The 26,196-nt window shown below is 33.1% G+C and overlaps 1 pseudogene; it reads left to right on the forward strand.

Annotated features, from left to right (window-relative positions):
- The first annotated feature begins 10,669 nt into the window (after window positions 1-10,669).
- LOC108484753 (choline/ethanolaminephosphotransferase 1-like) lies at window positions 10,670-15,497 on the forward strand (annotated as a pseudogene).
- Window positions 15,498-26,196: the final 10,699 nt, after the last annotated feature.

A 26,196-nucleotide genomic window follows, 5' to 3' on the forward strand; every position in this document is an offset into this window, starting at 1 on the left:
GGAATTAGGGAGTTGTGAATAGCTTAACATTGAATGAACCATGTCAAGCAAGGTTCTATTCCTTCTTTCAGTTGTGTCATTCTACTATGAACTGCTCAGCGTAGTCAACTAGGATAAAATCTCATTCTCTATTAGGTATCTTAAGAACTCGTCGAACAGGTATTCTCCACCTCGATTAGACTGAAGATTCTTTATAGATAAACCTAATTGCTTTTCCACTTCTGCACAAAACACTTGAAATTTATTGAAGGTTTCGCTTTTGAGGTGCATTAGATATTGATATCTATATTGAGAATAGTCGTCGATGAAAGTCACATAATAATAGTAACCTCCTTGGGCACTGATGCTCATGGGACCATAAACATTAGTGTGCACAAGTTTTAAAGGTTGGTTGGCCCTTGTACTTTTCGCATTAAAAGACCTCTTTTAATCATTTGACCTTCCAAGTAAGATTCACATTATGAAAGACTAACTTCCTTAAGCATACTTAAGGGACCATCTTTCACAAATCTAGTGATTCTTTCTTGATTAATATGACCAAGTCTTAAGTGCCAGAGGTACCTATCATTAGAGTGAGAATTTTTAAGCTTCTTATTCACTATTTCAGTTTGAAGCATTGAGTAGTTATTTGGTTTGATAAATTAAAGATTCTTTTCCATCCATCTATTACAAATTAAAGAATCATTTCTGTGAATAACAATCCCTTTATTGAATGTCACATAGTAACCGTCATCAAATAAACATGCTACAGAAATTAAGTTCCTCTTAAAATAAGGTACATAAAACATGTCATTTAAAACAATCTTCCTAAAATTATCAAAATGTAAAATAACTTCTTTCACTGCTTTGGCTGAAACATAGATCCTATCTCTGGTCTACAACGAGAGGCTCTTGTCACACAGACTTTTTATTTCACTAAACCCCTGTAAGGAAACAAACACATGGTTAGTGGCTCCAGAATCAATAACCCAGTTTTAAATTGATTCTTCCACTAAGCAAGCTTCAACCAAAAAGAGTTCTATACATTTGCCCTTTTTGATTAGGTAATCCAAATACTTCTCACAGTTTGATCTAAAGTGTCCTTTCCTGTTACAGAAGAAACATTTGATCTATTAAAGACTTTTGACTTCTTAGTCTTCTTCCTATCCCCACAAGGTGGCACCAAAGACTTAGTAGGTTTCTTCTTTCCCTTAGCCTTTTGTTTCCCCTTAGAGGATGAAGGGCCCATAACTAAGTTTGCCTCAATTTTCTCCTAAACCTACTTACCACCATTCAACATCAACTCATAGGGCTGTAATTCCTTTATGATTTAAGTTAAGGTAAGTGTTTTGTTCCCCAAGTTGTAAGCGGCCCTAAAGCCAGTGAACTCTTTGATCAAGAATTTGAACACTATTTCGGTCTGAATGTTCATGTCTAGTTCAACCCCATTGTCCTTCGCTTCTACAAACAATCCCATAATTTTAAACATATGTTTTTTTACCAGAGTGCCAGGTTTTTGCTGAGAATTCATCAAATTTTTAATAATAGATTGTTGAGCCAATGTGACTTGGCCTCCGAGTAAATCCTCCAAATTTGTCATGATATCTTTGGCAGTACGAAAATTCTCGTGTTGCTTTTGTAGCACACTACTCATGCTCGCTAACATATAACATAGAGCAATCAAGTCAGAATTTCTCCAGCAATTTCTCGTTTTAGGTTGAGTTTGAAAGAAGAATTTGTGTTTCTCATAGCTGAGAACAATCAGCAAGTTTTGTTTCCATTCTTGAAAGTTATCCCCATTCAATTTGTTCTTAGTAAGAATGCTAGTAAGAAGAGTAGGAGACATATTTGAACTAAAAACTAATAAAGATTCACTAATTACCATCTTTTTATTAAGCAAATATTTCCATTTCAGCAATATATCAAGAATGCAGTATGATGCATGTGTCTTGTATTAAAACCTTGAAAAATATTTTTTCACTACTATAATCATTCTCGCACCTATCAATCATGTCGACTTAGGGTCCCATGATTAACTAACAAGAACATGAATTATATCCAATCAATTTGTAATCTTAATTCTCAAGACTCCACACGAACCAATGGCCATTTAATGTTTGGCCATCATCTCTAGCTTAAATATTATTTCTTGGGAAACTATTTAATAAGAAACGATCTTAAGTGTGTAACCATTGACTCAATGCCTATCATGAACATGCTTTCATTGTGAGTCATCTCTTGGGACAATCTCACTAACAGTCATACATGGCTAGTTATCCTTAAAAGAAAATCTCATCCAATGAACCCACATGATAAAGTTTACCTTGGGGTGCGACCAAGGTAGGAACCAGCTTTAAACTTTATCATACTATCGTTTAGAGACCATCAATAAAGGCCATAGGTCTTGTTTAGGGACCTTATCCCACTTAATATTTTAAAAACATGCAAGGTTTTTATACTAGTTTTCAAGAATGATCATACAATAGTCCTAGTGACATTCTTACCTAATCTATATGACATGCTTCCAATATATGCATGAGATGTGATGACAATTTAATAATATTCACATTCATTCATTCATTCATTCATAAGAATCAATCAATCATAAAAACAAACAATTTTGATTCTTATTTGATCAAAGAAGTGAATGTGAACCGTGCACCAGGTAGGGTCCTAGGAAAGGGAGGTGAGTCTTATTTGACTGCTTAAAAATCAAGTCTTTCCTTACCAGAGCCAATCCTAGACATACACCTTCCCATTACCACTCACAACAATCAAATAACTTAAAGAAGTTAATAGAACAATACAACACATGTATTTTCATATTACCACATTTCTTATCTTTTATCGATCAACTGTGAATCATCTCATACATATATATCACAATTATAACATTACATAAAATAAATGTTATAAACAATTATAAAATAGATATATAAGGAGATGAGTAATTAAAATAAAATTTTCAGCAAAGGTTTTCAAGGTTTTATTTCTAGAAAATAAATGAAAAACAAAAATTACACAGTTTTTCACCACAAGATATTCCTTAGGTCTTCAACTGTCATCGCTTCATCTTCTCCTCGTCATGGGCTCATTGTGGAAAAATTACATCTAAGTCCTATGTCTATTTTTGGCTCACAAGAATTCTATGTATTAAAAAAAAAAGAGTCCTATGTGGAGTACGATCTATTTTTTAAGAACCACAATATTGACAAAAAATAACAATTATATAACAAATATATAATATCGCATCCATTCCCATATACAATTCAAAACATGCATAAGATCTAAAGAATGTCAATTTCTATGTAATCAAATCATTCAAGAAGAAGAGAAATCTATTTTGATTGTTTGTTTATACTTATAGATAGAGCACAACCTGGCTTATGATACCAATTGTTGGCAAAATGAGTTTGGAATACATAACGAAAAAATAGATTTAAGGAAAAAACAGAGTTATTTTTTTTCCAAAAATAAGAACTTGGTTATGATATCTAAAGTAATAAACACTTAATCAAAATTGTACCTTATTGATTCATCTAGGATGAATGCTTCAAACGAGTAGTCTTCTCCGCTATCCTCAAGCTCACGTTTGCTAAGTGTGGGCTTGTTTCGAATCAGAAAAATTTTCACAAAATTACTAGTAGGGTAATTTCACAATTTTTCAAAACTTTGGGGTCAAGTTGTAAATAAAACAATATCTCTAGAAATTTTCTAAAATAATTTCTTTAGATAATTTTCTCTCCACAACTTTTTCTTTAATTAAGTGTGTGAAAAATAATAACTCATAACTCACTTTATATAGGGAGAGTTTAGAAAGTTCAACTATAATTAAACTTAATCACTGTAATATTAAATTGATATAATACTTATCAAGATAAATATTAGATTAAATTTAATATTAAGTCTTATTAAATTAATATAATATTTATCTACAAGATAAATATTAAAATAATTTTAATATTAAGATAATAACTTTAATATCAAATTAATAAAATACTATCAAAATAAGTATTAAATTAAATTTATTAAAATAATATTATTTTTGGAATAATTAATTTGAAATCAAATTATCTAGTAGAGTCCTAATAGGAGTGTGATTCCTCCACTACTCAACCATCAGAAGACCACCTGCCGGCCACTAGAATGTCGCCATCGCCGTCGTCAACACCATCGTGTCCAGTGATGCCATCGCATGTGCGACACCCTCACGACACCTCGAGCTACTTCAACTGTTACCGGTTCGATCTAGGCCAGTGATGGCCTGACTAGTCCGATCCTGCCACCAATTGGACTGTCAGCCTGGTTTCACTTACCAGGCTTGATTCGACCAATTTTTCAGTCTTAGTCTCGATTTTAGGTTTTCAGTTTCAATTTTCGCTCGCAAGTCCAATTTTTATATTCAATTACCCATTGGGCCAATTGTCTAACTTGAAAATTAATTTCCAAAGATATTATATTAATTTCAATTTGATTAATTTAATTTTACATGATCAAAATTAATTTTCTCAAAAATCACTAAGATTTTCCAAATTAATTTTTCAAGAAAAAATTTTAATCAAGTTCTCTAGTTAAATAATTCTTATGACTGCCTAATTTAGTTCCTCATCGAATAAATTAACTCAATGAAATTATTTTCGAAGTCGTAGAATTTCCTTCTGATTCAAATGCAGTTTGATCGAGTTTTTGTTGAGCTAGTAGAGAGAGTAATCAGACATATACAATTAGGCTTTAGTAGTTGGAATTATGTCCAAAAGCATCGTTCCGATAATTTGTAATTTATATAATCATAGAGTCAATCTACTAGAAGTACCATGATTGAAAAATCCTTATTGTGTACTCTTTACGAAAGCAATTCATCCAACTACTTTGTCCAATGACTTCGTCATATGTGTGTTACCATCATAGGATATCCTTGATTCCTTTGAGTTAAATTCATTCACTTAATACAATCATATTTTATCTCATTATCACCATTGTGTCTTCTTAATGATTAATATTATCACTATCAACAAATGATGGTGATAAGTTTCTCGTTCGAGAATAAGCAAACCTTGACCACGTTCCATATTTATCAATCTACACAATGTCAATGAGAGGATATCGTTATCTCCTTAATCAAGCTATGAATTCCATTGTTGCTAGTAAAGCCATGCCATACAAAAGTCATATACTATAACAACCTAATTTTCAGTGGTATCGGGAATAGAGATTTGAGATCACCAAATCTGACGGGTGAGTTAGAAATTTAATAAATTAATACCTATGAATCAAATGTGAATATAAAAGCATTTTTGAATTAGTGAATTTGGTAATTTAAAAGAATTAATTAGGTAAATTGGGTCGAGGATGAGGTATCGAGACCTCGACTTCATAAATCGAGCCATAAATATTTTTAGAAATATTTATGGAGTGTTGGTGAGATAGTAATAAAATTTAGTCAGAAAATTTTGACGTTTGGGTGGTTAATTAAATAAAAAGGACTAAATTGAAAAGGGTGTAAAAGTTGCTAAAAGGATTAAATAGCTCAATTGTCAAATGAGGAAGGACCTAAAGTGAAAATAAGCCCAAAAGAGATATTTTGGGCGGCAATAGCTGAGAAAAATCAGGAAATGGGTGAAATAAGGGCAAAATTGAAAAATTGCCAAAATTGGATAAATAAAAATGGGACTAAATTGGAATGTCTAGAATTCTCTTCATTTCTCTTCATATTCATCAGCTGAAAAACAGCCATGGAGGAGGGATCAAGCTGGTTTTCATACTCTAGCTTCATGTAAGTTTAATTCTTGCTTTCTCCTTGAAATTTTTGTGTTTTTGTGACTTTTACAACTAGATCCACTTGTTGAATTCATTAGTTTTTGATTCTATGAAAGAAATTGAAAGTTTCTATGAATATGTGCTGGAAGTATATTATGATTTAGAATGGAATTAGAGCTTTAAATTGTTTATATGCTGATTTTATTGAAAGAATTGAATAGAAAGTGAATGTTTGGGACCTAATTGTAAAAGAGTTTGAAGTTAGAGTTTCATGTTGAAATTCTGAATTTAAATAGTTATGAAATAACTTATAATGTCTAGAAAAAGTAATAATTGAGAAAATTATCTTAATTTAGGGGTTAATTGAGCAAGGCTGAATTGTATGAATTGAGAAATTTGGGGTAAAATGGAAATCAACATTTTGCACTAAAACTGTTTTGGGCAGCAGCAGTAATTTAACTTTGGAAAATCACCAAAAATTGTAGAAATTGAATTAGAGGATGAATAAAATATGAAATTAAAGCTTATTTAGTCTAGTTTCTTATAAAAGAAATTATGTAAGCAATGGAATTGTAAATCATGAGATACAAGAACTTTTCTGAGACAAGGTCAGAATGATTTCGCGTTCCCCTGTTCTGACTTTGGAAAATCATAAAAAATTGGATAAAAATAATTAGGGGCTTAAGTTTATATTTTTAGAATACTGAATGAGTCTATTTGCAATAGAAATAAACGATAATATCATTTGAGTTCTGTACAAGGATATAATTAGTTTTTAGTGAAAGAGGGTCAGAACTGTTAGACAGCAGATCAGGGGAAAATTTAAAGAATAAACTGTACTTATTGGATAAACCAAAAATTCTGAAAATTTTATGGTAAGAAGATATATGAGTCTAGTTTCAGAAAAAAATTTCGGATCTTAATTTGGAGTTTTATAGCTCCAGATATAAATATTTTAGTGACTATGACACAGATGGACAGCTTGAATATCCATAAAAGTAAAGAATAAAAATTATAGATAATGTTACTTACAAGTGTGTTATATACATTAAGGATGTGGAATGGAGAGGAGGAGGAGGAAAATATATATGAATATTCAGTTAGCATGTCTAATTTGCATGTTTTAAGCTCATGGACTAAATTGAATAAAAGTAAAACTTTAGGGGACAATTTTGTAAAAATGTCAAAAATGACTAAATTGAAGGGAATGAATTGAAATTGTTTTATTATCTAAATTAATAAATTAAATGAAATTATCAATTTAAGATTGGGTGAAATTTGAGAAAATGGTAAATTACCAATATGCCCCTAAACCTTGGTATTTCTGTAGTTTAGTCAGGTAGGTTCGTATATTTTGAATGAGCGTGTAAATATTACAATTTAAATATTGTATCATATTTTATATGATGTTTGAATTGAATATTTGAAAAGAATGTTACATGAAACATGAAAATGAATTATTCTGAAATTAATAAATTAATTGAAATTATTCTGAAAATCTCGGTAATGCCTCGTATCCTATCCCGGTCTCAAGTACGGGTATGGGATATTACATATACCCAACATATTGACTATGAACTCGATCATCTTTAGAGCATAAGCCTCTATTTATATCAAAGCACATGAGTTACATACGCATAGTTAGTGACTAATTCAAGATTTAGGTAAATCACATCATGAACGTCACAAGTGAATTAATTTACAAATGGATTCAGAATTAATTCAACTTGGGTCTAGTCCAATGTATTATTATTCAAATGAATACATCTATGTTTCTATCATTGGAGTCAATCGCTCCGATAGCCAAGACTAGCCATCTCCCCAATTGGAATTGTAGACAATATAATAATCCTTCTAAGTATTTGAATCAAATGCTAACTTTATTTTTTTACGCGATTACGTACTCGTTTAGATTATCTACTGAAGTAAGTTATCTGTCTCACAATGTAAACATTGTTACAGTGCCACTTATCATCAGTTTGAACTTAGACAATCAATGAACTAATATTTTCTTGTCACAATTTTGCTATGCATGCAAAACATGAAAGATAGCAACATAAAAGACATAATAGTGAAATGCGAAATTAAATTTATTTATTTATTCATCATTCAATGCATAGAAAACAATTACATGTTTATACAATATGGGCACATTTCCCAATATTGACATCCTCTTTGATGGTAGAAAACACGTATCATTTTGGACAGTCTCTCACCATATGCGGACTATTACGAAGAAAGTATCCTAATGGCCCATTCGATTTTTTGTTGGACTTCCAATTCCCATTATGTGGTTTCCATTACCACCATTACTGTTTTTAACCTGTCCTTCTTTATCCCCCCCACCGTTGCCCTTCTCATTAGGTTTGGAAGAATTGAACTTGTCTTTCCTTGGAATAAGATCAATTACGAACTCCATTATGGTCATGGCTTTTGTAAGTTCTTTGACTCCTCGACTTGTAATTCTTATTTTTGTCCAAGGCTTCAACCCATTCATTAAGAAGTAAAATTCATTTTTCTCACCTATATAAAATATCTAGAGCGTCAATCCATTGAACTCCTTCATATACTCCCTAATTATGCTTTGTCGACGCAACTTAGCTCAAGCCTCATCCTTGGTATACTCTAGGTAAAACTGCCCCTTGGATTCACTTTGGAATTCCTCCCAAGTCCCAATGGTAGCTCCACCTCGTTTCTCATCTATGGACCTATGACGCCGCTATAATAAAGTAGCATTAGTTAAATACATAGTAGTAGTATTTACCTTAGTAGCATCATCAATTGTTCTTTTGGCATGGAAGTATTGCCCCATTCCCCATAAGAATTTGTCCACATCCTTTGCAGACCTCATCCCATTAAACTCTTTTGGCTTTGAGACATCTACGTTAAGCTTGGGTGTTGCAGCCAACACCTCATTACCTAAAGCAGCTTTACAGATAATGAGCTCCCCCTTGAGCTTCTGAATATGTTCCTTTAAGACCTACACCATGGCCTTGAGAGCATCATTATTCTCAGTCATCTCATCCACATTGGTATTGAGGACCTCTTGCATTGTATCCATATTAATACTAAAGGCCTATGCCACTAGCCCCTTGAGTTGATCTTGTCTCGATTCCAGCTTTGTGGTGTGTCCCTCAACATCTTCAAGGGTCTACCTTACATCACCCATAGATCCTTCGAGTTTGACAACCTTACCATTTAAAGCTGACAGCATATCCCTCGATCTACTAGCTTTCCTGCCTCCCTTACCACCAGTCTTCTTAGGCTCAACTTGCTTGTCTATTAACCGTACCCTAGCGTGTGTGCGCTAAGGTTATGAATAAACAAAAATACAGTAAAAAAATCTAGTGGTGTACTACAAGTGTAACAGGTCAGTTGTAATATTTTTAAATGTTACAATAGAAAACTTCGAGTATTCCAAGGATCGAACTAAGAGAGTTCGGGGAAAAAGTGATTAATATGGAAAGAGCATGCAAAAAGGAAGTTTAGCTAACTACTCGTTAAGTATCATATTATGAAAAGTCCTATTTAAGGGGGTAATTACACTAATTGACTAGCTAATACTAAAAAGGATTAAATTGCAAAATAGTGAAAATTACATAATTAACAATTAAATGAACACAAGCGGTTGGTTGATTTCGATATTGTTGACTAATTGTTGGATTAGGGATCTAAAATGTTTAAAATTCTAATTGGGTCCATTTACCTCTTTGTCACCATTTTAACAAATTAGACAATTTAATATGGTTTATCTCTCAACCTCACCAAACTAAATTGAGACAACCAAATTGGTTCTCGATAGGCTCTCCTCTCGGTCTCACCTACCTAAATATTCACTTAGATTTTTCAATTCTAAGTTTTGAAGTTTATTTGGTTTAGTCCAACTTTTACGATTTAGTTCCTCTACCAAAAACTAATGAAGCAACATTTCCATCAACCAACCATTATAAATTTAGTTATCACTCATCATAATCATGCAAATAATAGTCAAACACATGCTTAAATAGTTCATTAAAATAAAAACAAAAGCAATGTTAGAGAAAGTTTAGGAATTTCTTGATAGATGCTTTGAAGAAGATGATGACAATAACAATGGAGGTGGAAACACAACTAAAGTTAAGATTTTTATACTATGAAAGTAAATAAAATTGAAATATACTGAAGGATTTAAATAGAAATCAAAATACAAAGTTAACATAAGTACTAAATTGCAAAGAAAGTGAGAAGCTATTGTAAAAATTAACTGTTAGAATTAAGTGACCAATTCTTATTTAAATAAAATATTTACGGAAAATAAAATAAAAGTAAAATCCATATAGAACTAGACTTCTTTTATTTTATTTTAGAATAAGGTTTTTTAAACCTTATTAAACTCCATATATTTTATATTTATTAGGATAAGGTGTTTCAATCCTACTAGAATATGGCTTTACAAGCCTATAAATAGACATAGTCCATTCCTCTTGTATTGATTTAAAATTTTTGACATAGTGAATTTTCTTCTCCTCTTCCCGTGGTTTTTTCCTGAAAGGGTTTTCACGTAAAATTTGTGTGTTCTTTATTTTATTTTTTTTATTTTTCACAAATTGGTATCAGAGCTTCTGGGTTGTTCATCTCAATCACAGTAATGGCGTCTTTGAAGTATGAAATTCCGCTGTTGGATTGTAACACCAGATTTGCATTATGGCAGATTAAGATGCAAGCAGTTCTTGCGCAGATGGATCTGGAGGATGCCCTGTTAGGGATAGATAAGATGCCTTCGACATTAACAGATGAAGAGAAGAAGCGTAAAGATCGAAATGCATTAATACAATTACATCAGCATTTGTCCAATGAAATTTTGCAGGATGTGATGAAAGAGAAGACTGTCGCTGCATTATGGAAGAGGCTAGAACAAATATGTATGTCGAAAACTCTAACAAGCAAGTTGCATATGAAACAGCGTCTTTATACTGATCGTTTGGAGAAAGGTGCATCTGTACATGAACACTTAACAGTGTTTAAAGAAATTCTCTCAAACTTGGAGGCCATGGAGGTTCAGAATGATAAGGAAGATCTAAGGTTGATTCTACTTTGTTCGTTGCCCCCGTCTTATTCAACCTTTAGAGACACGATTTTATATAGTCGTGAGTCTCTCACAGTTGATGAGGTTTATGATTCTTTAACCTCGTATGATAAGATGAAACATCATATGGTTAAACCCGACTCTCAGGGAGAGGGCCTCATTGTTCGTGGGAGACAAGATCGGAATGCTGATGATGATCGTGTTATGGACACAGGAACAGAATCCTCGTGGTAAATCTAAGGGTAGATCGAAGTCTTCAAATAGAGGTAAAACTTGTAACTTCTGCAAGAAGAAAGGGCACATTAAATTTGAGTGCTATAAGCTACAAAATAAGATTAAAAGGGAAGCTGCGAATCAAAAAGGAAAACAACCAGAAAATTCTGGTGAAGCTGATGTTGTAGAAGACTACAGCGATGGTGAACTTCTAGTCACTTCTGTCAATGATTCTAAAGTAAGTGAGGAGTGGATACTTGATTCAGGCTGCACCTTCCACATGAGTCCCAATCGGGATTGGTTTACAACTTACGAAACAGTGTCTGAAGGTGTTGTTTTGATGGGAAATAATGCTTCGTGTAAAATCGCAGGTGTTGGAACAATTAAAGTTAAGATGTTTGATGGAGTTGTCAGAACACTTAGTGACATACGACATGTTCTAGAATTGAAAAGAAATTTAATTTCGTTGAGTACTCTTGATTCAAAAAGGTACAGATACACAACTGAAAGTGGGGTTTTAAAGATTTCCAAAGGGTCCCTTGTTGTGATTAAAAGGCAGAGAAAAATTGCCAAGTTATATGTTTTGCAGGGTTCTACTGTTACTGGTGATGCAGCTGTCGCTTCCTCTTCCTTGTCAAATGATGATATTACTAAACTTTGGCATATGCGCCTAGGGCATATGAGTTAGACTAGCATGGCAGAATTGAGCAAAAGAGGACTTCTTGATGGGCAAGGAATTTGCAAACTGAATTTCTGTGAGCATTGTGTTTTTGGGAAGCAAAAGAGAGTTCGATTCACTAGAGGAATCCATAACATGAAGGGAACGCTAGAGTATATTCATTCTGATCTATGGGGGCCATCCAGAGTGCCTTCAAGAGGTGGAGCTAATTATATGCTAACCTTTATTGATGATTTTTGCAGAAAAGTTTGGGCGTTCTTCCTGAAGCTGAAAAGCGATGTGTTTTCCGCATTTTAGTCTTGGAAAATTATGATTGAAAAACAAACAGAAAAACAGATAAAATACCTCTGCACAGATAATGGCTTAGATTTATGTTCTGATAAGTTTAATAGATTGTGCAAGTCAGAAAGGATCATGAGACACTTGACAATTTGTCATACTCCACAGTAAAATGGCGTTGCAGAACGAATGAATAGAACAATCATAGAGAAGGTTCGATGTATGTTGTCAAATGCCAACTTACTGAAGTCATTTTAGGCAGAAGCAGCCTCTACTACATGTTTTTTGATCAACCGATCTCTATCCGTTACCATTGAGAAAAAGACTCCACAAGAGGTATGGTCTAGTAATCCTGCTAATTATTCTGATTTAAAGATTTTTGGGTGTCCTGCGTATGCTTATGTTGATAATGGAAAATTGGAACCGAGATCCATTAAATGCGTTTTTCTTGGTTATAAAGCTGGTATAAAAGGGTATAAGTTATGGTGTCCTGAAAATAGAAAAGTTGTGATTAGCAGAGATGTTGTTTTTTATGAAACTGCTATGCTACCTAACTTATCTCTTAAAGACTCTTCCAATAAAGAAAATCAAAAGCAGGTGGAGCATTAGATTAATACAAAGTCAACTCCTCAAGCCAGAACAAAAATTGAGAATAGAGTTGCTTCTTCACCACAATACTCTATCGCCAAAAACAGAACTAGAAGAGAAATTAAACCTCAAAGAATAATATAAAATCACGATTAACGTCTCAATTTTTAATAGAAATTTGATATGTAAGAGATTGATTGCTTACATTGGATAATTCTAACTTAATAATTAATTACAGCCATTTAATTATTTATTTTCTTATTAAAATATATGATATTTATTTTAGAGTACTTAATTTTTTATTTATAAAACCAACTTATAAAAATAAAATAATAAATATTTTATAAAATCATTTAACTAATAATTTTAACAGATAAAATAAAAAAATTAACATAGCAAAATGGTGTCATTTTATTTAAAGGAAATATTTTGATGGCGTTTTTATAAAAAACGCCACAAAAAGTTAACAATAGGGGCGGTTTTTATAAAAACGCCAAAAAAATCATTTCACCTAAAAATAGGTGCTATTTTATCCCCAAAATTTAACCCAAACCCCTAATTTTTCCCCCTAAAATCGGTATCGCCAAAACACCCCCAATCTCACCCCTCCGTTGCTCTTTTCAATGAAGAAACTCTCCAGCAGCGTCTCCAAGCTCTTATCGAAGGAACCCTAGCTGTCTTAAGTCCCTACTAACAGTTTGCTACTTCGTTCCCATTCGCATTCCCACTTCCACACACTCATTTCGATGAAAGATTGACAAACTCACCCGTAAATTTTCGACTGTCGAAGAATCGTTGAATAAAAACAAAATGCATGGTTAGCATTCCATTCAATTCTTTTATTTGTATTACTGTTTCAGGTTTATTCCCCTCGCTTGGATTCACCTCCACCAAGATGGGTTCATTTTGCACACGGGTTGCTTCTATTTTTGTATCAGGTTTATACCTCCACCTTATTCTTTCTTTATTTCCTTGGTGTTTTGGGGAAGGGGGATGAGCGTGAATGTTTTCTCTCTGGCAATGTATTCAAAGTATGGGATCTTTTTCACATATTAGTAATTACCTGCTAGACTTTTGATGCTGTTGATGGGAAACAAGCTAGACAAACAAACTCCTCGAGTCCACTTGGAGAAGTTTTTGACCATGGTAAGTTCACTTTATAATCTCTTCTTTCCATCATTTTCTATTTTTATTAGAGAATTTTCTGATGGAGTAATTATTTTTGGTGGTCTTGAAATATTGCAGGGTGTGATGCACTTGCGTGTGCGGCATGTATTTAACTTGTTTCATTACATAACAATGTCTAATAAAATTCCGCCATTATACAATATTGATTCTTTTTAAGTTCGAAACCATGGCTTTTGGGAGCACTGCCATGTGCAGAGGGGATAGTTTCTGGTTTTGGGTAATTTCATCTATACCATTTTATGGAGCTACATGGGAACAGTAAGTTATCAAAAAGTGTAATTTAGTTTTGTATTTTGTATTCCTTCTAAGAAATCCTGCCATACACTTTGCAGTTCTTAAATTACTTGGTTTATTTTATAGAGGGTTTATAAATTTTGTTTTCAATTATCAAACTTTTTTCAATGTTAGGTAATTTTTTGAAAGGATTTGTGATAACTTCGTGATGTATATTTGAGGTATTCTAAATATTCTGTTTGATATGTATTCCTCTTGAATGTCTCCATCCTTTCTACATAAAATTTTAGAAGGGAGTTTCTAATGTGGTTTTTGTAGCATGCAGTGGAACGTTCTTTTACTAATGCTGATACTTCTGTTGTGTCATTTTCTGCAGCTATTTCACCAATGCACTTATCCTTCCTGTTGTCAATGGGCCGACTGAGGGTCTTGCGCTGATATATGGATTGCACTTTATGACAACAATTGTTGGTATGTTTCCTCACTCGATGTTATGGGGGTGCCTTTGATAGTCTGTACTAAACCTTTATATTACTTGTGTTCCACGTATAAAAAAATTGAAACTTCTTTTTAATTCTTTTCTTCTATTATTATTGTTTTTCACATTTTATGATTGCTTCCCCTCAAGGTGCCCAGTGGTGGGCTCAGCCATTTCAGCAATCGATACCCTTCTTGAGTTGGATACCTTATGTTAATGGTAAGTTCTTTGTTTAAGAAAGGGTTAGCACCTTATATTGGATTTCTTGTTGCTTTGCCATTTTTCTTTGACTATTTTATTACTTATTCACCTTTTTTTTTCCAGAACTTCCAACATATAAAGCTGCTGTGTATTTGTTGACGCCAATTGCTATTTTACCTACAGTGGCTTGCAAGTAAGTGGTTATCTGCATCCTAAATGGTCAAAATTTACTTCAGCTTTCATGGCTGAAGCTTCTTATAATTTCTATTTAGCACTCTTGTAGTTTCACGCTAGTGCTTTGAATTACTTATTCTTTGACCTTTAGTGGAAAACTGTCCACTTTAGTAGTCCAATGTGAGAGCTGAAGCTTCTCATGCTTTCATTTTTGGCTTCTTGTTGGCTTGTAGCCTTATACTAGAGCTATGGATTATTAGACTGAGTTAAATGATCTAATTGCATTGTTATTATCAATTCCCCTTTTGTTTTCAACTCATAGCTTCATGTGTAATGCAGAGGCCAAGGTTTCTATGCATGAGACCACCTTGTTTTAGTCCATCCTACATTTATTTTTTGTTCATAGTACTGCTGTCTTTTAGTGTCCACATAAGCTTCTCTTATGTGCTTGTATGGTTGCTATTGAAATATAAGCAATGTCCATAAGATCGTTAAGGCAAGAAAATGAAGCATGTTACTGGCATTAGCAATGGTAATTCTGTAAATTCATTGTGTTTCTTTCTTCCTTCCATGTATGCTTAAATGATTAATCGGTGTTTTCTGTTCTTTCTTGTCAGCTTTATCCTTTTGTTGTACTCATGGGAGGAGTGCTCATTTGGTAATTTGAGTTTGTCCTCTTTTCTTATAACAACGTTCACCTTCTTTCTTTTATTCAGCACACAAATATGGTCAGGCTATTGACTTGTACACGTAGGCGATAGAGCTAAATAATCAGAATGCAGTGTACTGGGCCAATCGCTCACTTGCTCTCACACCAAATTGGAAGAGTATGGTAGTGCCATACAAGATGCTACTAAGGCAATTGAAGTGGATCCTAAATATTCAAAGGCATGCTTTATCTACTGAACTGATTCAGCCTTTTATGCAGTATATATTTTTGTTCTTGTTTTGATGGTTCTCTAACTTACAGGGTTATTACAGAATGCAGCCTTTTATTATATATTAGTAGTAAATATAATAAAATTTAAAGTGCAGAAAGTAGTATTTGAGTTAATGAATCCTAAAAATCGAAATAATGGATTGAATATAGAAATTAGATTATCATTTTATTAAATATTTAGTTGATAGAAAAGAAACAAAATCAGGTCATAACAAGCTATATAAATTAATTGTGGCTTTTTTTGGTACTCTTTTATATACTTTTGTCGAAACCATTTTCAAATCGAGTTTTGGAAAATGGGAATCGATTTTAAAAAACAAAAATGGGAGTTGCCACCAATCTTTTTAGGTGTGATTGGATCACCTTATAAAATGTTTTGTTTTAAAATCATTAGTTTTGGTCTCACGAAATCGTAAAATGGGTTCGGGAGCCTATTACGTCGAGGAAGGGTTAGCACCTCGTAACGCCCAAAAATTGGTACCTAATTGATTATCAAGTGTCTTTAATGTCGGAAATTCAAAATTTTAAGATGCAATCCTCTTTAGAATATTTTGATTTTGAAAATTGAGATTCACTCGTATCAAAATATTGACACTAAGTTAGCCCCCTTTTGAAATCCCTATCTCAAACGACAAAATGCCACATCCAATAAGTTAGGACACAACGCTTTGAAATTCCAAGACAGTTGCTCGTATTTTGAAAACCTTAAAAAATTAAAAGGGTACTTGACTATTCGAACTCAACGAGAAAAGTTGCAACCCAATAAGTTGGGGCACTACTTTTCAAGCTTCCAAACACCTAGCATTGCCTTTTTATTTTGAAAACTTTGAAGTCTCGCTTTTAAAACTGATGCATGAAGGAGCACATTAACATAATAAAACATAACATACAAGATAACATATTATAGAAATAGGTAAATAAAAGCATAATAACAATAACATAAATGTCATACATTAATTAATTAATTAATATATATATATATATAAGAAATATAAAATATGGAAAATTTTAAATAAGTAAAATATACATAAAAAACAACATATATTAAAGAAGAATAGATAAAATATATAAACATGTAATTCAACATATATTTAAACATATTAATAAACGAGAAAATGATGCATGATGTATGATTGTATAAAAACAAAACAAGACAAACAAATACAATAATATATAAAAAATAATAATAATAATATAGTAACATATATTATCAAGCAATCAACACTTTATAAAATTATGAAAATAACATTTAATACATGGACAATTTATAATATAAAAAATATAAAAAGGATTAATAAAATAAAGTGAGTAATTTGGATATATGTGTATATAATTAAAATACAATTTAGAAATGGGTGATAATAATATATTATAGATAAACTTTAATTTTAAGATAAAATAATAAAAAATATGATATTGTATTATATCAAATAATATAAACATTTAATAATACATAAAAATATAATATTTAATAGTGAATTTTAAAATAGATAATATATGATAGTATATAAAATAATAATAAATGAAATAATTTATAATATATAATATAAAATGTAAGTTTTAAAATAATGTATAATATAAATAAATAAATATATAAGATATATAAGTTAAAATATAATATATAATAATAATTTACAAATTTTGAAAATATAAATAATATAATAAATAATATATATAATAAATTAAAAATAAGTTTAAAAGTATATAAAAAGGGTGAAATTAAAAAGGTTGAAAACTAAGATAGACGAAGAATAAAATAAGAACAAACCGAGAGAGTAAAAACGCAAGAGGGAGAGAAATTTGAGTGAATGCTCTCAAGAATTCTTATTGCTTCCCAAAACTCAAGTGTTTTATAATGAAGGGAGAGGCCTCTATTTATAGTTGAGCCTCCCCAAATCCAACGGTACAGATCAATTACATCAACGGTTAAGATCAAAGGATATCTACAAATTAAATCTCCAAGATTACAAAATCATATCTTCTAAGATTGTATATCATATCTAAGATTGCAATCATATCTAAGATTGTATCATATCTAAGATTGCAATCATATCTAAGATTGTATCATATCTACGATTGCAATCATATTTAAGATTGTATCATATCTAAGATTACATATCATTGAAGATTATATTTCCATATAAGTCAAGCTTGTAGATGGACCTTAAATCTTTTCAAGTAATGGGCCATTCCGATCGGGTCAAATTATATTTGTAATTCTGGACTGAACTTGGACTTCGTTTTTTTGGGGGGGGTTTATTATTTTAAATACTGAAATGGGCCGGGAAAATTGAGTGTTCATAATGCCCTCTTTGCTCATTGCTATGTAATAGGAATTGAGCAAAGACCATAAAGGACCAAATTTGCCCGGCCTAGCCCAATCTTTGCGATCTTTTCCTCGAATGGTCTTCTACCTTCTCCTTACGACCTCAAGAATGCTATGTTGATATCTTTGATTTGTTTTCTGCCAAACACAAAGGCAATGAGTCTGCTTCTTCGATTTGTAAGGATGTCAAATCATCTTGAGTCTGTTTGAAAACATTTGAGAATCATATCTGCAAGGTCCTCGACTTGTTCCTTGTAAGCACAAGGATGCCTAAACCATCTTGAGTCTGTTTGAGAACATTTGAGAGTCATGTCTACAAGGTCCTCGATTTGTTCATTGTAAGCACAAGGATGCCAAACCATCTTGAGTCTGTTTGAGAACATTTGAGAGTCATATCTGCAATGTCCTCGATTTGTTCCTTGTAAGCACATGGATGCCAAACCATCTTGAGTCTGTTTGAGAACATTTGAGAGTCATATCTGCAATGTCCTCGATTTGTTCCATGTAAGCACAAGGATGCCAAACCATCTTGAGTCTGTTTTAGAACATTTGAGAGTCATATCTGCAATGTCCTCGATTTGTTCCTTGTAAGCACAAGGATGCCAAACCATCTTGGATCTGCTTCAGTATAAACATCTGAAGGTTAGATCTGCTATATTTGAGAACATTTGAGAGTCAAATCTGCTATGTCCTCGATTTGTTTCTTGTAAACACAAGAATACCAAATCATCTTGGATCTGCTTCAGTATAAACATCTGAAGGTTAGATCTGTTATATTTGAGAACGTCTGAGAGTCAAATCTGCTATGTCCTCGATTTGTTCCTTGTAAACACAAGAATACCAAATCATCTTGGATCCGCTTCAAGATAAACATCCAAGGTTAGATCTGCTATATTTGAGAACGCCCGAGAGTCAAATCGCTATGTCCTCGATTTGTTCCTTGTAAACACAAGAATGCCAAATCATCTTGGATCTGCTTCAAGATAAACATCCGAAGGTTAGATCTGCTATCTTTGAGAACGCCCGAGAGTCAAATCGCTATGTCCTCGATTTGTTCCTTGTAAACACAAGAATGCCAAATCATCTTGAATCGCTTCAAGATAAACATCCGAAGGTTAGATCTGCTATCTTCGATCCGCTCCTATAAACACAGGATGCCAAATCGCTATCTTCAACTTGTTCCCTATAAACACAGGATGCCATGTCGAAATCTTCAATCGCTTCAGAGAGCGAGGAATGTCGATCTACTATCTTCGATCCGCTCCTATAAACATAGGGATGCCAAATCTTGTTTCTTTGATCTACATTGTCCCATAAAAGACATAACTCAGAGAATGCGTATGAGTTCATGCCTATGATCGAAGTGAGTCAAATTCTCCTAATTAGACATGTTATAATGCAAAATGTTATGAATATGACCCTTATTTCAGGCATCATCACTCATTCCCTCATTGAAGTTTTAACTTTATACTTCTTGATGTATCAATCATACTCTGCTTGTATGCTTTGAATCAACTTAGTCCTATTGTGCCATTCTCCGAATGTTGTGACCCACTGGAGATGTTTATGAAATGATCCTTTCTTAAGATCAATTTAAAATGTCCAACCACCTTTTGGACTGAAGAAGAAATTTCCCCGAGTACATCCGACCCTCAAATATGGAAATTATTTAAATAATTGTCTTGTTTCAGTTTCTTGTATTATCTAGAAATTTCCAGAGTAATATGCAAAACTTCCTTTGTAAAGATATTTAGTTCATCAATCAATATTTCTATGCAACACACTTTATGAATAATGGGACGAATAAATTGATCTTGAGGATAATGATTTATCAAAAAGACAAAGGAGGTTAATCTAGGAATCTATCTTTGAGAAGAAAGAGAATCCAAAGATAGTAAATAGGACAAAAATCGATGCCCAGATATCGCCGCTTGAGCGTCTATACACCAGCTCCATGAAGACTTTCTTGAGTTCAACATGTGTTTAAAAGATCCAAAGTAATTCGTTGATGCTTCGATATGTAACATACTTCACTTCGTCGAATCCGTATAGCAAGGTCACTGCATGACTTTTCAAATTTGAGTCGCCTTTCGGTTTTCAACTCAAAACCCTTTGGTCTCAAGGCGCCTTTATGGTTTTCACCTTAGCCTCTCCATTTTTTTTTTTTTCTTTATTTTTTTCTTTTTTCTTTCTTTTTTCTTTTTCTTTTGAAATAGAAGTCCCAAAGTGCCCTTTATGGTTTTCACCTTGGCTTCCTTCTCCTTCGATAAAGTACTCTTTAACGAGTCCAATTCAATGGATCAGATAAATTCTTCCTGTCCATTTCTTGTCAAAATCAATGCACCTTTAGAGAAAGCCCTCTTCATAACATATGGCCCTTCCTAATTCGGCATCTTTTTGCAAGGTTTCCTTTATGAGATTCTTTTGGACGAACCTTCTTTGTCATAAGTCTGTGTCATCCATTCTTGGTACATTTGCTTAGGATGAATATTTTCAAGTTAAGTTTACTAGAGGTATTCAATTCTTGACTCCATCAAAGCTTGGAGGAAAAATCTTGATTCATAAACCCATGAGAAAGGGATTACCCCAGCAGCCATCCTGGCTATTGTTTGTCAAACCCTACAAAAAGATGGTTCAATGATTCTCAGTAGACAAGAATAAAATTGCTGACTTTATCCTTCAACCTGGAAAGCTGAGGTACAGAGATTACTCCTGGAGCATACATCCCACCATGACTCGATGATGTTTCTGAAGCATCCCTAATCTTCATAAATTGCCCCCAACTGTGAAGCTGCCAAATGAGCGTAGCAAATAGGAGGCACAACAAATATGGCTGTAGTGCTCCTTTGATACATGTAGGATAGAGAATGAACAAACTCTTGCAGATCATCACCAAAACCCACTGGTCTAAGAGAACATGATAGTGGGTCTGCCTCGTGATTCCAATCATTCCAAAGATGGGTACCAAGGTAAAAATCATTGTTCTTTGGATGGCATACTTTGTTGTCAATGACAGTACCATGTAGCACATTGTCAGGAGATCCCTGCTGAAAAAAAACTTGGTATGATGGTTTTTCGTACAATAATAACCACAATCTTTAGGGTTCCACTTCTCGCCAAGGAACTTGCAAGCCTCAATAACTTGATCAAAACTTGATTGAATTGAGACTCGCTAACCCTCTCCCTAAAAATAATGATTTGATCAGGTTTCCTCTTCTCTGAACTTGTATAGAAGTCTAAGAGAGCTTCCTTCATGATACCGTCATCAACTTTGTTAGAAACTGGTTTTGAAGAAAGAATCTATCATTTTAAGCTTCAGAGACTGTGTATGGCCTGATGCCCCATAGCTGAAAATCAATAGCCACCGCCTGGAGCTAACCATCGCAGCTATTGACGGCACATCAGACTGCTCAGGAAAGCCAAACAATGTACCCATTCCAAGGATGATGGTTGGAACCTTTGAAACAACTGGAATTGAAGGTGTTTTCCCCAGCGTAAGCATAGAGAGTAGGCGGTAGTTTCTTATGCCAATTTTTACCAGTCTCGGTCATCTTTTGTAATTTGTTTTTTCTTCTTTTTCTTTTCTTTTGGCAACCTTTGTTGTACTGTGGTATGGCGCATTATCTTTGAAAAGACTGCAAACTTTTGGCATTGTGCAGTTATATATAATCTTTTTCTTTTTTTTTTTGAAATAGATGACTTTTGACTTTGTAATATTGGCATATAAAGCTATCTCCCCCTCTTAATGGAGTAGTTGACGTCTACAAAGATGAGTCATTGTCAGCTTGAAACCTTTGATGAGCTCGGGCCCATAATATACATACCCCATAAGTCTTTACTCCTTTAAATTTGGCATTCATTGTACAACTGATGTGATCCCTTTCCATGGTGGACCAAAAGTGCCCCAAAACCTCATGTTTATCCTGGCAATTGCAAATCCTCCTGCATGCGTCTTTGGACCATATTTTGAATTCTATAATAGTCTCAACAAGGTCTTGTTTTGTCTCCTCGCCTAATTCCAATTTCGCAATCTTTCCTTCCTCTAAGGCTATATTTCTTACCACCACTTCATGGGGTAAAACCATTTTCAACAAATTCGAAACAAGTCACAATTTTTGTCACCTTCAAAGTACTGAGATTCCTCTAAACACATATCGTACTCAAAAGGAACTCGAATCAGAGTATCGTTGCCCGTGTCATTGATATCTAGGGATCTATGATAGGCACACAAAAGAATATAAAAGGAATAAATGAATTCAAAAATGACTATTTACATGAAATGAAAATTTATAAAGAATATCAAAGGTCAAAAGAATCAGAATGAAAGAATATTTACTCGGATAAATAATAAAAGTATGTTTTATTGAAAATAAAAATTTCTGAACATGAGCCCACTTCTCAAAAAAAATCTCATTACTCCTAGGCTTTAGAGCAACAAGAGTGTTTTGAATATTACTCTGTAAAATTCCTAAAGATTACAGGAAGTTCTTCTGCATTCAATTGTTTAAAGAACTTCCTGTTCGTAAGGGCGAATGCCCTCAAGGTTTCTTTGTTCATCCCTTCCTCATGTATGACATTGATGGGATTATTTTCATTTCCAAACACCCCATTCTCCGGGTAAGCTATCCCTCTTGACACAAAAGTCGTGGATATGTAAGGAACGCTCTTTTCACTTAGCCGTGACCCTCTTCTCTCTCTCTCTATCTCTTTTTCTTTCTTTTTTTAATAACTTTAACTAATTATGGTCTTTTTATAATTTAAATGCATATAATGCGATGTGATGTAATACAAACGCATGAATGCAAAAAGGTATCGATCTCAACTTAATTTCATTTAGAAAACTTTATTTAGAAAAAGAATATCTTTACATATGAATGGATTACAAATACGCCTTCGTCCCATGGCCCAAAGTTTTAACTCAACAAAGCTAACTCTTAACAATGATCTGACTGTGCTCAATGTATCAGCTTGTACCTTCATGGTCCGTAAATGATTTACTACCATCCCGAATTTGAGCTATGGCTTCACCCATAAGATAATCCCTACATCTATGGACACCTCTTCCAATGTCTGTGAAGTTGTTCTGATTATCTTGAAAGAAAGATTGGCAAACAAGTGGGCATTCCTGCTTAACATGCTACCTTAAAATGATATCCAACACCTTTAGGGTTTCTTGATAACTTTCAGATTCCTGTCCACGCAAAGCATTTTGAAATGCTTAGATGGGTATCTTCTCAGTATAGTTAATCTCTACTTTAAAGGTCTTTTAAATGATATGGACTTCTTTAATCTCATTCTTTTGCGTCCATTTTGACAGATCATCAGGGCTTGCATTTCCATTATCTCTGATAAGTGCAACATAGTGAACTCATGCTTGTTGTTTGGTTCTATAATAAATAAGCCTTTTACCATCATAGGCACAATTCTTTCCATCCAACTCACCTTTGTAGGTCCATGCATTCTGTCAATCACTTTTCTTCCAACACTCTTACCATCGACCATCTTCCTATGAAAGAGAAATGTTGTAATGGTGGAAATGTCCATCCATACTCTTCTTGTTCACCTTAAAATGATTGGTGAGTACATTACCTTTTGCCCTGTAGCACGCCTTTCCATAGAGTGTCGAACAATCTTCTTCGTATCAAATTCTGCTTTGATTGGAAACAACATTAAGACGCACTAGTGGCGGAAGAGGCAGGAATTCCAAGACCGCCTTTTCCCTCCCCGCTCTTTCCATTTTAGCTCACTCCCTCTCCCTATGACATTCATCAACTTCCTCACAAAAGTTGGAATACAGTTAGCCCTTGAGTAAACTTTATCAACTTGAATCATAGGACAATGCTAAAAAATTGAATATTCATCCACCACGGGTACCATATAGGCTTTTCCAAATGTAAAGCAACTGTATACAAGATTCAAATACTGAGTGATGGCCCAAAACAAATTCTCGTCTATTCCCAAGTCAAGCAAGTACTGCAAGTCCCCATGGTTGTTGCAGAACAACTGCTTGGCTTCGCTACCCTATTGATCCCATATTTCCTTTAACTCATGCTGATTATCCTGTGTGATACGAATGTAGTCTGACAGCTCTGACACATATCACATGGCTAGACTATTTTCCTTTACTAACTGAGTTTGCTCTGAACATATATGGACGTTAGCGTTGTCTTCCACTCTATCAAGAAGTCCGTTCTCCATAATAAAACTCTCTAACTTAGAAACTGACCGAAAATCGATACTTTTTAAATGCGAAATGATATGCAACAAAAGAAAGGAGATAGTTAGTATCACATGATAACAATAAACTCAAAGATAACCTGCAAGGGTAATAATTACGGTATAATTCTATCTAGGTTGAGCTCTTACGGTCCTTCTATATGTGGTTTAGTTCTAAAGTTGAGGTACCTGAACCAGCAGATTCCTCGATCCTCACCCATTATAGGCTCATTTGAATCGAGTTCAGTTCAGGGGGACACATTTCCCTATGGCTACACGGAGATGAAAATCTCACGAAACCATAGGTACGGATGTATCCGAAAGTGATCCACTATCCCAGACGGAGGCGAAAACCTCACGGCGTAGCTTCTCACTCCCACTTAAGGGTGTGACCACAACGGTCATGCAAATGCAATGCGTATTAGAATATAGCAACACATGCAAGAACACAAACACATGTAATGCAAAGAAGATTAAATTTTAAAAATTTTAATTTCCGACATTAAGACAAGAGATAATCAATTACACGGCTTGACTCTCTTATTAGTCCCTAGTGGAGTCGCCAAGCTGTCGAAACCATTTTCAAATCGAATTTTGGAAAATGGGAATCGATTTTAAAAAATGAAAACGGGAGTCGCCACCAATCTTTTTAGGTGTGATTGGATCACCTTATAAAATGTTTTGTTTTAAAATCATTAGTTTTGGTCTACGAAATCAGAAAATGGGTTCGGAGTCTGGTTACGTCACGAGGAAGGGTTAGCACCCTCGTAACGCCCAAAAATTGGTACCTAATTGATTATCAAGTGTCTTTAATGTCGGAAATTCAAAAATTTTAAGATGCAATCCTCTTTAAAATATTTTGATTTTGAAAATTGAGATTCACTCGTATCAAAATATTGACACTAAGTTAGCCCCCCTTTTTGAAATCCCTATCTCGAAATGACAAAATGCCACATCCAATAAGTTAGGACACAACGCTTTGAAATTCCAAGACAGTTGCTCGTATTTTGAAAACCTTAAAAAAATTAAAAGGGTACTTGACTATTCGAACTCAACGAGAAAAGTTGCAACCCAATAAGTTGGGGCACTACTTTTTCGAAGCTTCCAAACACCTAGCATTGCCTTTTTATTTTTGAAAACTTTGAAGTCTCGTTTTTAAAACTGATGCATGAAGGAGCACATTAACATAATAAAACATAACATACAAGATAACATATTATAGAAATAGGTAAATAAAAGCATAATAACAATAACATAAATGTCATACATTAATTCATTAATATATATATATATATATATAAGAAATATAAAATATGGCAAATTTTAAATAAGTAAAATATACATAAAAAACAACATATATTAAAGAAGAATAGATAAAATATATAAACATGTAATTCAACATATATTTAAACATATTAATAAACGAGAAAATGATGCATGATGTATGATTGTATAAAACAAAATTAGACAAACAAATAGAATAATATATAAAAATAAAAATAATAATAATAAAGTAACATATATTATCAAGCAATCAACACTTTATAAAATCATGAACATAGCATTTAATACATGGACAATTTATAATATAAAAAATATAAAAAGGTTTAATAAAATAAAGTGAGTAATTTAGATATATGTGTATATAATTAAAATACAATTTAGAAATGGGTGATAATAATATATTATAGATAAACTTTAATTTTAAGATAAAATAATAAAAAATATGATATTGTATTATATCAAATAATATAAACATTTAATAATACATAAAAATATAATATTTAATAATGAATTTTAAAATAGATAATATATGATAGTATATAAAAATAATAATAAATGAAATAATTTATAATATATAATATAAAATGTAAGTTTT

Source organism: Gossypium arboreum, chromosome 12 (genome assembly GCF_025698485.1).
Source record: "Gossypium arboreum isolate Shixiya-1 chromosome 12, ASM2569848v2, whole genome shotgun sequence".
Taxonomy (NCBI): Eukaryota; Viridiplantae; Streptophyta; class Magnoliopsida; order Malvales; family Malvaceae; genus Gossypium; species Gossypium arboreum.